A 13,752-nucleotide genomic window follows, 5' to 3' on the forward strand; every position below is an offset into this window, starting at 1 on the left:
ACTGCCCTGATGTGTTTATTTTTATTTATGTTTTTGTTGTCTGTGGAATGATTTGCATAAGAAAGATCTCCTGCTGGGCTATCAGATGCATTTATTAGAATTGGTTTGGCTCAGTTGGTTTTGTTTGTCTATTAACATATAATAAGTATTTACATGTTTCCCCCCTTTCTGTGTATTCCGTACAAATGTTGCTTCTCAGAAATAAAACCTTTGCTGTCATTTCATGTGAAGCTATGACAGCAGCAATAGTAAGCAGGCACTTTGAGTAATGCATCAGGGGATACTTTGTAAAGCTGTAAAAAGAGAAACAAATTATTCGAAAGGGATTCAAGTTTACAACGTCTTGTATCCAAACAACATAAAAGTGCCAGAGATACCACTTTTCAACATGTTCTTAAAGGGCAACCATCACTGACATATGTACTCACATAATTCTCTCACTATACACAGTTCTACAGATTACCCAGCAAGCTCATGGTGACCCAGAACTCCTGGGAGTGTGGAATGGGCTACAACGGACCAAAAAGCATACTGTGCAAAACAGAATTATGCCTTCTTAAAAACAGAAGGTTTTTACGATTATTCAGATTGGAGTGAGCATATGATGTCTCCCACAATGCATCACTGCTAAATATGCAAATCATCCTTTGTTGTCACTGTAAGCTAAACACAGCCTTTGAGATTTAAAGGATGTGAATCTGTAGGCAATGAAACTCAAGCCAGTGCTTAAGCTTAGCTTAGGCTTATTATGGCCTTAGTTGATGCCGTACGGCCTGTAGACTGAAGGCCAGTGAGCAAAAGCCAACTCCCTTTGCTATACTAAACATACGAGTTCACATATTACGCTTTTCTCAGGGCTTCCCTACCTCCATGTCCCTTCAAGGGAGGTGGGAATAATTCATTGCAGGAGTGTTTTGTGATTTTTGTGTAACACCTTATCTGGCTACCTATACTGGTGGCACCTATACCTGGCTACCCATACTGGGGGCACCTATACCTGGCTACCTATACTAGGGGCAACTTTAACAGGCTATCTATAATGAGGCACCTCTACCTGGCTAGCTAAACTGGGGGCACCTTTGCATGGCTACCTATACTGGAGGAAAGTATATCTGGCTAGCTATACTGGAGACACCTATACCTGGCTACCTATACTGGAGGCACCTATACCTGGCTATACTGTGGGCACATCTGGCTACCAATCCTCAGGGAGGGGCTTATACGTATGGGACATCTGGCCAGCTTCATGTCCAGAGGCAGGGCTCCACCCGGGGCACTGTGAGGAGGGCTCTATGATGGAGGGGGAGCTGTGGCCATACTGTTTCTCAGCCGCAGTAAAGGGGGCCCTACTTCTCCCTCACTCTGCCCCTGCTAGCTTACTGCAGCAAAACCACTCAGCTGAAAGCTACTCACAGTCACAAAGGCTGCTATGTAGCACCCTCTAGAAAGTTACACTGTTGTAGCGGTGATATATTCATCTTCTCTGTATGCAGAGAAACAAGACTTGATCACACTCATAACCCATGGGGCTTACTTTTTTATTAGGAGAGTCTACTCATTTACTTACACATTTTTGCCCTGCCCATGGTCCGTCATTACCTTACCCACTTTCCAGTGCACGGACATGCCCATTTTTTGCCAAGGCGCAGGTAGGCAGCTACTCCAGCACTGGATCCAGCACCTGCATAGCGCCCTCAATTACAAAAATCCTGGAGCTGCCCCTGGTAAAGTTCCTCTGTATCTGGGTATAAGTGGTAACAAATGGTAGGATAAAGTGTGTTTGGCTTCGGGGTGTTAGGCAAGGAAGGGGGAGGTAGGGATGTGGGAAAAATGGACAGACAAAAGTTAGGGAGGGTGAAAGGGTGAAATGAAGGCAATAAAAGATTAGGATAAAATGGGAGCAGGGAAAAAAATACAAATAAAAGAAAGGGAAGATAAAATTAGAGAAGTAAGATTAGAAGAAGTAAGTAAGAAGCTGAGTGAAAAAAGGAAGAGGGGGTATGATGAAACAATGATTAGAGGTTGAAAGGGATTAGAAGTGCATTGCAATAATAACACTGAAAAGTTAAATTGCCAACCTGTATAAATGGAAGGTAGCCTATTGCTGTATCAATCTAAAGGTGCCCATAGATGGTACAATTTTTCATTTTTTTCCGATTGGATAATTTAGTTCGATTATTCTGTTAGATTGAATATAAAGATTTTTCCAGCATGTCTGATCAGATAAAACGGGATAATCGTTCGAATTTCTTGATCGAAAAAAAAATATTTTCAACTTTCATTCGATTCGATCATTTAGATTGAATAAATGGGAAAATCGAACGTTTTTATTGTATCGTGTATGGCCACCATAAAGGTGTATACATGGTACAATTTTTTTTCAATTAGATATTTTAGTTTGATTATTCCGTTAGATCGAATATAAAGATTTTTCCAGCATGTCCGATTTGATTTTTCTCGAAAAACGGGATAATCGTTCAAATTTCTTGATCAATAAACCAAAATATTTTCAACTTTCATTAAATTCGATCATTTCAATCGAATAAACGGGATAATCGACCGTTTTTATTGTACCATGTATGGCCACCATTAGACAGAGAATATTGTATGGACCACTCTGCTATTTGACATCATGCTCTTTATTTTTGGTCCAGTAGGTTTTGTTTTTAGATTGTGGTTGTTATGCAGTCAACAGTGTCTGACAAATGTGAATTGGACCATACGACTCACTTCATCCATGTGTGCTGGGCAGTTGGTGGGGTGCTCTGTGATGGAATGAAAGCTGTGATCTGCAGACCAGGAGCCTTATTTATTAAAGTTCTTTTGAGCTGAAGAACATCAGAGAACATAAGTAATCATACATACCTGGGGTGGATTTTTTAAATCATTATTTATGTTGGTAGTAGCATTCAGTAAGGGGTCCAAGCTGTTTTAGCATCTTACACCACTTTACATTCAGATTTCAGGCTAATAAGGTGGTTTGTTTACAAGGGAATCCCCTTGACAGTGAGCCACACCTTCTTGGACTTTCCCCATCTAGGATTGGCTGCCAATGTCCATGTAATGTGGGTTATATAGATGCCAGTGGGTGTTGCCATGGTGACATGCCCCCGGAAGTAACCCAGCAATTTTGGTACAATCAGTTCAGCTGATAGGCAGGACTTACAGGGCAGACTCGAAGTGCGCCTCTTGACGAGATACACTTAAAGAGGAACTCCAGTGAAAATAATGTAATAAAAAAGTGCTTTATTTTTTCACAATAATTATGTATAAATGATTTAGTCTGTGTTTGCTCATTGTAAAATCATTCCACTCCCTCATTTTCATTCTGACATTTATCACATGGTGACATTTTTACTGCTGGCAGGTGATGTCAGTGGAAAGAGATGCTGTTTGCTTTTTTAGTAGTTGGAAACAGCTGTTATTTCCCACAATGCAACAAGGCTCCCACAGTGTGATGTCAGCACCATGGTCCTGACATCACACTGTGGGAGGGGTTTCACCACAATATCAGCCATGCAGAACCCCAGATGATCCGTTTGTGAAAAGGAATATATTTCTCATGGGAGGTATTAGCTACAGATTGGGATGAAGTTTAATTTTTGGTTACGGTTTCTCTGTAACACCGGCTCCTGCTCACCCTTTCAGACTTATACTGTAAGTTCTTCTGGGCACATACACCTCCCCTGTTGTGCTGTAGTTGGTAATTGTGTACATAACTTACTATTTCCTGTACAGCAGTGCATAGTACACAACTGGATTTCCCTATACAACAATTTACTGAGTTGATATAGACACACTAAGCAAATTCCTCCAATATAAACTAGTCTCTCAAATGATTAGCTCAACAGAATAACTGGAGATATTTGTTCTGACTGCTCACTAGCTGCCACATAAATAAATAAAAACGAGGCCCTCTGGTATCCACTTCACCTCAAAGGGTTTTTCCCCATAAAAAAAACAGAGCAATTTTCACCTGTCAGCCCTCCTTCCATTCATTCGCCTATAACTTTGTTACTACTTATCACAACACAACAATCTATATCTTGTTTTTTCCCCCACCAATTAGGCTTTCTTTGGGGGGGGGGTACTTGTTGCTAAGAATTATTTTATTCTAAATGTGTTTTAACAGGAAAAATAAGAAAAAAATGGGTAAGAAATGTATTTCTCAGTTTTCCGCCATTATAGTTTTAAAATAATACATGCTACCATAATTAAAACTCACACATTTTATTTTCCCATTTTTCCCTAGTATAATGTATGGCACCAATATTTTATTTGGAAATAAAAGTGCATCCCTAATTACAAGCCCATAATTTATAAAGTAAACGTAATATACCCTTTTGACATACATATTAAAATAAGTTCAGTCCCTAAGGTAACTATTTATGTAGTTTATTTAATTGAATTTTTTTTTATTTATTCTTTTGCAAAACAATTTTTTGGGGATGTCCTCGCACATAACTTCCCTATATTATTGTATTACTACTCAAAGAGGAAGTAATGTGTGAATGTGTAAGTACTGTTTTGTGTGAATGGCGGCGTCTAATAGCGGCGATGGTCATTCACACAGGGAACTGCGCTCCCATTCATTGATCTCCCGGCTAGGGATAAGCAGCACTAAAGACTTTAAATTCTTTGAGTAGTACTATTATTTCATATAGGAAAATGACCCTATTCCAGAGCAAGATCAACCACCAGGCAACCTAGGCAGGTGCTTGGGGCCTAGTGAGTGTCAAGGGGCCCATCTGCCACCATCTTTGACCTCTCTTCATGTCAGCTTATCAAGGACCACAAGGGGGATCAAATCTACTACCTTGCCTAGGACCGCATTACATCTTTATCCATTTTTGCCCCATTCATAAATACACTAAATCAGCCTTAAATTGCTACAGGTTTGCTACAGGTTTCAAAGTAGTTTTAAAGCATTGTTAAGCCAACATCCCAGAGAGATTTGAGAACCCTCTTGTTATATACAACTTAAAGCCAAAGACTATATAAGCAGTCTGATGTTTTTGTGACAACAGCTGCAAATATTATTAAGTCATTAAAGGTATATAGATTGAATTAAATCTGCTTCCTAAAGATACAAAGCCAGTGGACAACACAGGTAAAAACATGCATAAAGAATTTGTCAGAAATAATAAACAAAAAAAGTCATGATAAAAAGAGTAAGTGTGGGAGAGCAGCAGTGAGAGTGGTTCGGAGAGACCTAAAGACCAAGAGGAAGAGAACTGGTGAGAGAAGGCGAAGAGGTGACTGGCTAGAAAAGAAAGAGAGGACACACACAAAAAGTAAGATAGCAAGTGACAGAGGGGAAAAAAGATAGATCAAAAGAGATAATGAGACTGCAAGATGAGATTAGGAGAATAGGAGACAAATACTAGGAGAGACAGGGTAACAGAGCAGAGAGGCACTGGGGGGTGAAGAGATATACAAGTGGACTGAGCGTGAAATACAGAGGGAGATGAGAGATGTGGGGAAGAGAGAGGGGGGGGGGGAGGGAGAGAGAGAGAGAGAGACAGAGAGAGAGAGAGAGAGAGAGAGAGAAAGAGAGAGACAGAGAGAGACAGAGAGAGAGAGAGAGAGAGAGAGAGAGAGAGAGAGAGAGAGAGAGATGGGGTAGTCAGAGAAAGATACAGAGAAAGAGAAGAGAAAGAGAGACATTTGGGTGGTGGTGGGGGGGGGGATAGATGAGAGAGAGATGGGGTGGGTAGACAGGGAGATACATAGGAAGAGAATGATGGGGGGAGAGAGAGAAAGAGAGAGAGATTGGGGGAGAGAGAGATGTGGTTGACAGAGACAGACACACACATGGGAAGGTAGTCACAGAGAGAGGGGGGAGAACAGGGAGAGAGAGAGTAAGAGAGAGGCATGGGTAGGTAGACAAATAGAGTGATGGAGAAAGAGTTCTGAGGGCAGAGTGGCGTGAATAGAGAAAGCCACAGAGAGACACAGAGGAGTTGGGAGGAAGGTAAATAGGATGAGAAGGAGCTAGAGGACTTGAGTGACAGGATCATCGCATCACCAAGGACTCGTGTCTGTATTTAAAGGCAGAGATCGCAGTTCACACTCCTCAAGACAACTCACAGCTCAAGCAGCGCAGACGATCAGCGTGACTGCAGCACACACAGGTAGAGAACTGCTCTAACATCTTACTGCATTCACTAGAGTAACATTTCCTTGTTCATGTGTTGCTCCATTTTCCTTTGGCTGTTTAAATGTTGTTTTTTCATGTAAATTAGAAGTTTAGTGAAGGTTGTATCTGTGTTATAAATTATACATAGAATACATCTGCCAGCTTCTGTAAAAGCAACACCAGTTCTGAAGTCTGACTGTACAAATGTTTGGAACATCTACTTGTGACATAATTTCTTTCCAGTTAGTTAACGTGAAATCCCTCTATGCTGCCTCTTTACTGTTAAACAAATCCAGATTGCTAAATAAGAGTTTGCTGATGCTGAATAATGCATTTGGTCCAATTTTGTTTAAATTGAAAGCTCTTTTGAGATGGATTTCCTTGTGCAATGTATAAACCTTTCCTTGTGCAATGTATAAGATTTTTCCGCTGTATAGAATGCAAATGATTTTTTAAAGGGATCTCTAGCAATTTAAAGGGAAAAGAGTGGGGTGATTGATAAAGACAGATGCAGGGGTATCTGGGGCAAGAGTGGAGCAGTCACAAATCCTTTGTACATTTTAACATTATAAAGTGATTGGCTGCTCAGGGTAACTGCTACAGTTTTTTACATATGTCATTGCACCATTCTATACGAGTCAGTTTCAGTGATTTTGCAACTTTAAGTGAACCCGAAGTGAACATAAACGGATGAAATATACAAATTGTATACACAAGCATAATTCTAAAAAAGGCTAATAATCTAGGTTTGAAGTTTTAACTTTCTCTGTTGTTTGATGGGAGTCTTCTTAATGTTCATTCACCTCTCTCGTAGACAAATCTTGATCTGCTGAACTTCTTATTTGTTCCCAGATGTATTTTTGTCAGTCACAAGGGAGTTTTATGAACTCTGATTAGTTATTAGAAAGAGATATACTGCATTCAGACTCTGGACTGCAGAAAAACTGTTATTTAGATCTCGATGTTTAGATCTCTGAAGTCCATAAAAATTAAAAAGGAACACATTCTCTGCATCTGACACAGGAGACCAGGGTTTGAATCTCAGCTCTTCCTGTTCAGTAAGACAGCACCTATTCAATAAGGAGTACTTGGGCAAGATTGCATAACACTGCTTCTGTCTGCTGAGCGTGCCCTACTGGCGCTGTGAGTCCGCCAAGAGAAATTTAAATGTTCTATGTCTTGTCTTGTCTTCTAGGTAGGATTGGGACTGTACATACACATTTATCTTGTCATGGTAAATATAATTTCAGTGTGACTTTAAAACAATAGAGCAGATTTGTAAAACCAGCACATTAAACATTGGAGCAAAACTTTGGAGCATCTATTTAGAATCCTTGCTCTGAGCATCTGATCCACTTTTAGTAGAAATTTTTCATGGTCTGGTTTTGATAAAGTTATGACAATAATATATCAAGATTATCAGATCACAGCTGTGATCTGGTTGGTTGTTCTGAGAAGCTGCTTTACTTGTGCTCTTTTTTCTTGCACTGGTCTTGGTAAATCAGATCAGAGGTCTTCAGTAGACTTAACTTCAAGACTTTCTCTTCGACTGGGTTTGGTGGCTGTTATGAAAATGCCCATTACATGCCATATGGTAGAAAAATTGTTTGATTTTATGTATTATATTACTGTAAATGTACATCTACATAGCTCTTAGAAGAGATCACAAGCTGACAGCCAGATCAGTTTTGGAGCTAAACTGCATGTACACTGAAATAGAATGTCCTACATGTGTGTATACTCAGTTTTCCGCTCCCTACATACCTGCATGTTCAGTTTGCCTGATCGTGAGTTTTTAATGTCGGGGGTGGGGGATCATAGAAGAAAGAGAGGAGTTATTCAAGCACAAAGGAAAGCAACAGCAATCCGCTTGAAATAATAATCAGCTGGTTGGAATAATCAGCTGAGTTGAATGATGGCCACTCAAACAACTGGTGCTATCTTTAGATTCCTTCTCACTCCAATCATAAAGGACTGGATCAGACAGATCTCCTGAGGTCTGTCACCTTAGTTGGTGTTCACTTAAATCACTTGGTCAAGTTCAGTGAATTTTAAATATACATTTCCTCTCAACTTAACTTGATTCTCTGAGATGAAAACAGGTCAACATTCTAGTTGCTGCAGTATGGTGACTTCCTTCTCCTTTTTACCAGCCATACAATGTACTGAGAACAGTTGTATTTAACGCACCTAGAGAGAGATTTTCTTCTCCTTGGTGGCATGATCTGTTAGGACTGACAGTAAAAGTTTCAGTGTTTAGCATGGAAAATATTTCGAGTTCCGGCAAGAAGCAGATACCTTAAAGGGACTCCAAGCACCTCTCATGGGTATGCCTTTAAGCATACCTACGAACAAATGAGTTTGTCAGCACACTTACCAGCCACTTCTTTTATCCAAACTCCCCCTGGTTTTGCCGCAATAAAATGCATGGGGCCAGACGATTTTCAACAAAGTCATGCTATGACCCCTTTGGAGGAGCCTCTTGCAATGGCCATGCGTGTCACTTCTTCCTGCTTCATTCAGTGATGCACTTCTATAACAGAGAAGACATGGGTGACCGGGAAGTTATAACATAGCCAAGATGGCAGTCACGATTTTTAAATTGAAATTGAACAAAAACTATTTGGTGTAGCACGGCGATTCAGGCATCAAATGAAAGAGATCAAAAGCTACAGAACTGTATGCATCTTTAAGTACTTTGCAGTACTGGTCAGAGACTCTTTAAGGGAAAGCTTTTAATTATTTACTCTGTATTAAATATATTTAGACCAGGTGCCCATTAGGTAGATCATGATCTACCGGTATATCCCAAAGGGTTTCTAAGTAGATTCCACACCACCTGCCTGAGTGACATATGCTACGGTCTCTTTGACTTGGATGAGCTTAGTGCGATATGCTGTCCTGAAGTTATGCACAGAAGTGTAGTAGAAGATTATGATTTTGCAAGGTGCTGATTACAATTTTGCTGGACACCGAGTATGATATTGTAAGCATGATATTGAGACTCTATTTGCTCAAGCATTGTTCTGTTTGGCTTACTGAGGAGGACTGTGTGATATGCATCTAATTGACTGGTGGCATTTAATAATCACTAATGAACTGCACTTGTGCATGTGTTGCAGTTGTGGCTTGCATCTGTAGGTAGATTCTAGCTGGTAGATAATTTCATAATTTTTTAAGTGTTAAACAAAAAATCACAGGGTGTCTACAATCTCACATATACAGTACGTTTATTAAGTAATCCAATAAATACAGCCATGAAAAACCCCTCCTATTCCCCCTTAAAAAAGGATAATTGTCTGCCGTCTAGACACATCAGCTGATGTTACACTCGCACATACATGCACTACCACACGCAGTCGGGTGGCCACCACAATAATCGTCCCAGATGAACACTTGGTCTAACTTCTGGACTTTTCAGTCCTTTTTATAATTGAACCAGTTCTCCAAGTCCATCAATAATTGTGGGTAATAACTGCCCTGGGTATTAAAGCATGAATGGGTACTCAGCGAACCACGCTGCACTTCAAAACTCGCACCAGTTCAAAAGCCAAGCAGTACAGATGATTTCCAGCCCCAGAGATAATATCAACACAGTCTATCTGCTGAGCCCTGCTACGCAGCTGCGTCTCCAACTGTTTAGCTTAGCACACTCTAAGATGCCCCACCGGGGGTCCCACCACCTCTTGGACCTCTTGGCTTGCATCTGTCCAGGTTGCACTTTTCAGGGCTCAGCCTCTGCTGTCCTTGGCTCCCCAGGGCTGTCAGGACCTGTTGCTCCGTCCGGGCTGCCGTGCAAGCGTGTATAGAAGTTGCGACATGACCGCTCGTTGCGCGTGGAGCCACGGCTTCAATGCCCGGTACTCATCCGCTGACGCCACTGGTCAGAGTCACGTGACATGTTTCGCTCCTCCCTCAGAGCTTATTCAAACGAAAGCGAGATCAGGTTACGGGATTTCCTATTATATCGTCACAGTCAGCCGTTTCCTCCAATCAGGGAACCTGCCTGTCCTGCCTAGCAACAGATGACTACTGAGAAAGACTACATTCTCTAATTGGACAAATCAACGGAATATTTCTAGCGTGCTGCCAGGAAACTTTCTCCAATTTTATATTAGGAATTTCTGATATGACAATCACTTTATTTGCTGCTGGCTGTGTATTACTCAGGTTTTGACTCTCATTTCCAGCATATCACACACACAAACCCAATTTCAATCACAACTTATTATTGTTGTTAATATAACGGTGGGGGTCAATGGATTTAGGCAAAAGAGAAAAAAGAGGAAAAATTGGACACTGGGGAGAGTGCAGATCCTAAACAGGTTGCTTAGCATAATACATAACATGTAAGTACTGTCAGTTAATTAAACCTTGTCATAACTCACAATATCCCCTTAGATAGCAACACAAAGAGGGTTAGTAGGCATTAGTGAACTAATTCTCATCACATGGAGGGTTACTATGCATTAGTGAACTAATTCTCTTCTATGGAGGCAGAAAAGGAACCAATAAAAAAATCAGAGTTTAGTCTGTCTGGTATTAGAGTACCCAATCTTAAGATTTACTTTAATTCATTACATTTCAAGATATTTTCAAGGTCACCAAGGGGGCTACCCACTACTGCATTTTTAATAGTACTGACATGAGCCTGGATGCGTACTTTAAGCGGCCACGTTGTCTCACCATCATATTTTAGCCCACATGGGCACGTAATCATGTATAGCACAAATTTTGAGTCACAATTTATAAATGATCGAATATTATAATTATATTTAGACGACGAATCCATGAACATGTCAGTCCGTTTAACCAATTGGCATACACTACATTTTGAGCAGGGAAACATGCCATTTGGTCTGGTGGTTGGGCCCAACCACATCCGTGTCGTTGATGATCCCCTAGCTTCGTAGTCTGATTGGACCAGCAAATCTCGTAGATTGGGTGCTCTTTTTGCGGTCAATCTAGGGTAATCGCCCACAACATTTGATACTTTTGGATCCAGGATGACTATATGCCAGTGTCTTGCAAGAATAGCTCTCAATTGTCCCCAATGTGTGCCAAAGCATGTAATCAGGCGAACCTGATCATCACTTTTTTGTTGTCTTTTTAAAGATTTTCTAACCAACAGCTAATCTCGTGCTTTTTTCTATAATTTTGTAAGTAGCTCGCAATCTGGAAAAGTGTGAGCACCTCTGCTTTAGACACACTGTGGAAAAACTAAAAGGCTTGGAATATTCATTGACAATATAGGTAATTTTATAGGAAAATTTTGGAATGAAAAAAATATCACAACAGCAATGTACTGGCTAAAGGCACTGATTTGAGGTAAGAGGAGACCAGAATTTGAATCTTGGCTAGAGTAAGTACCTAACCAGCAAGGCTCCCTGATGCCCCAAATGCCTACTAAGGTGTCTTACTGAGAGTACCCTAAGTGGCAGCAGCAGCAGCAGGCACATCACACAGGACAGGAGTAAAGGTTTTTTTTTCCACAAATGTTAGAAGTATTATTTATAATGCTGATGACTACAGCTATAAGCTAATGAACAGGGCCGGGCCGAGGCATAGGCTGGAGAGGCTCCAGCCTCAGGGCGCAGTGTAGGAGGGGGCGAACAATTCATTCAGCTGTCATTCCTAATTGTGTATGAAGCAGAAAGAAATAAGAAAAGGGGATACATAGCAGCGACTGCAAGCCAGATAACTAGATATTAAGGTGTTGGGGAGGTTGTGGGCCCTGTGGCCCTCTTAGTCTAATAGCAATCAGTGTGTGACAGCTGAGGTGGGAGGGATGGAGGGGCGCACTTTGGTGTCTCAGCCTTGGGTGCTGGGGGACCTTGTCCCGGCTCTGCTAATGAATACTCAATATATAATCTACAAATCATTGTATTGGATCCACAGTAAGTAAAAAAAGATGTTGTGATAGTGAGATCTAAGAATGAGTGTAGCAGGCAGAGTGCTGCTCCCATGCAGAGTTGGAGGCAGGGCTGTTTCTGGCCATTTTGACACCCCAGGCAGGGCACCTTTTGTCTCCCTACCCCAATCTATTTATCAGGAAGATCATAATCTACATCAATTTGTTTTGTGGCACCAATAAGAAATTGATAGTTTATATAAAAATAATGTTTTTTCTCAAAATACATTTTTAAAGGATACACTTGTGTTAAGCTTGGAGGTGTAATCTCCACAGTCAGCATGCAACACATAAGCTGACGTGAAGGAGGTACACACACCAGCACAAGGAATCAGGATATCCCCAGTTTAGTGGAGGGGAGGACTGACTCCAATAGGAGATTGTGGTGCACAGAGCCGGTGCAGATCCGAACAGCCACAAACAACACTTTCGTAATAACGTCTTAGCGCAAAGTAGCGCTGAGCGCATAAACCAGGACTGAGGAGATCAGGACAGGTAGACAGAATGAACGCTTGCTAAACTAGCCACTACTTAGTGACAGCAAGCGTCCACAATAAAACAGACTGGAATGAGGTAGCCAATGCGTTTGCAGCAATGGCGTGCCTCACAAAGACAGGACAGGATAGTCAGGAAATAGCAGGATCAAGATAGATGAACATAACACAGATAAATATACAATAAGCATGATTTCCTAGCGTATTACAATTACAGCTATCAATGAAACTATTTGTAACGTCTGACTAACATATGTATATATCGGCAATGAACCGATATATGACATAAGCAGGAACTCTGACTAAGGCTGGAGTAATACAGGGAACAGGACTCAGAAGGATTCGCTATCTCTTCGCAGAGATGAACGCAATCCACAAACAGGACCAGGAACAGGATAACTAGCTCAGCGTGCTGGAACGCTGACTAACGGAACATAGGATATAAACAGTTCGTGTACGTATATATCAGCGACACTGATGTATCAACGTAACACGAATACAAGGAAAATAATAAAATGCGCAAGTATGCGTATATATTGGCGATGAACCAATATATGACACAAGACAAGCAGAGTAACAACTTCTAGAACAAGAGCAGAACTAGGAGGATTCGCTGACCCCTTCGCAGGAGTCAGCGCAGTCCACACGGACCAGGAACGAGGTGGGGCACGAGCAGAGTAACAGACTGAATCTGAGACTATGGTAGCCCATCAAGCATTGCAGGAAGCAGTTCTTTATACTGAGGTCATCCAATGGGAGCAGACCTGCAGATTCCCACACAAGTGAATGGTAATTAATCATAGGCTGGCAGCAGGAAAAGGCAGACAATGATATGCAGCCTGCAGGAAAGGGATTGCCCCTCCATAGCAGCAGACAATGTTTGTTTACACAAAAGCATATTAAACTGTCATTAACTTCAGAGCGACTGCAGATGGAATCAGCAACTAGTTTAAGTGCAAACCAAACTATGCAAGAAAATGTATGTAATGACATCAGAACTGCTTGGGTTACAATACCACTGCAGCCAGCAGTAAACGCTGCAGACATGATCATAACATTACCCCCCCCCCCCTTAAAAGCGGATACCAGACGCTTTTCAAAACTGAAATTCCCAACAAAACAATCTGACAATCTGATAATTCATAAAAACCGGGACAGCCCGGCAAGACCAAATTCCAGAATCAGTCCCCACAAGACTGGACCCATCA

General features: G+C 41.2%; 1 protein-coding gene across 1 annotated transcript in view; it reads left to right on the forward strand.

Annotated features, from left to right (window-relative positions):
• Positions 1–5,873: 5,873 nt before the first annotated feature.
• Positions 5,874–13,752, forward strand: part of TAC3 (tachykinin precursor 3) — a 132,488-nt gene continuing 124,609 nt past the window's right edge. The window contains exon 1 of the mRNA XM_068265159.1: positions 5,874–6,134. The gene's annotated coding sequence lies outside the window, so the exon portion shown is untranslated. The remainder of the gene's footprint in view (positions 6,135–13,752) is intronic.

The sequence above is a fragment of the Hyperolius riggenbachi genome, chromosome 2 (genome assembly GCF_040937935.1).
Source record: "Hyperolius riggenbachi isolate aHypRig1 chromosome 2, aHypRig1.pri, whole genome shotgun sequence".
NCBI classification, from domain to species: domain Eukaryota; kingdom Metazoa; phylum Chordata; class Amphibia; order Anura; family Hyperoliidae; genus Hyperolius; species Hyperolius riggenbachi.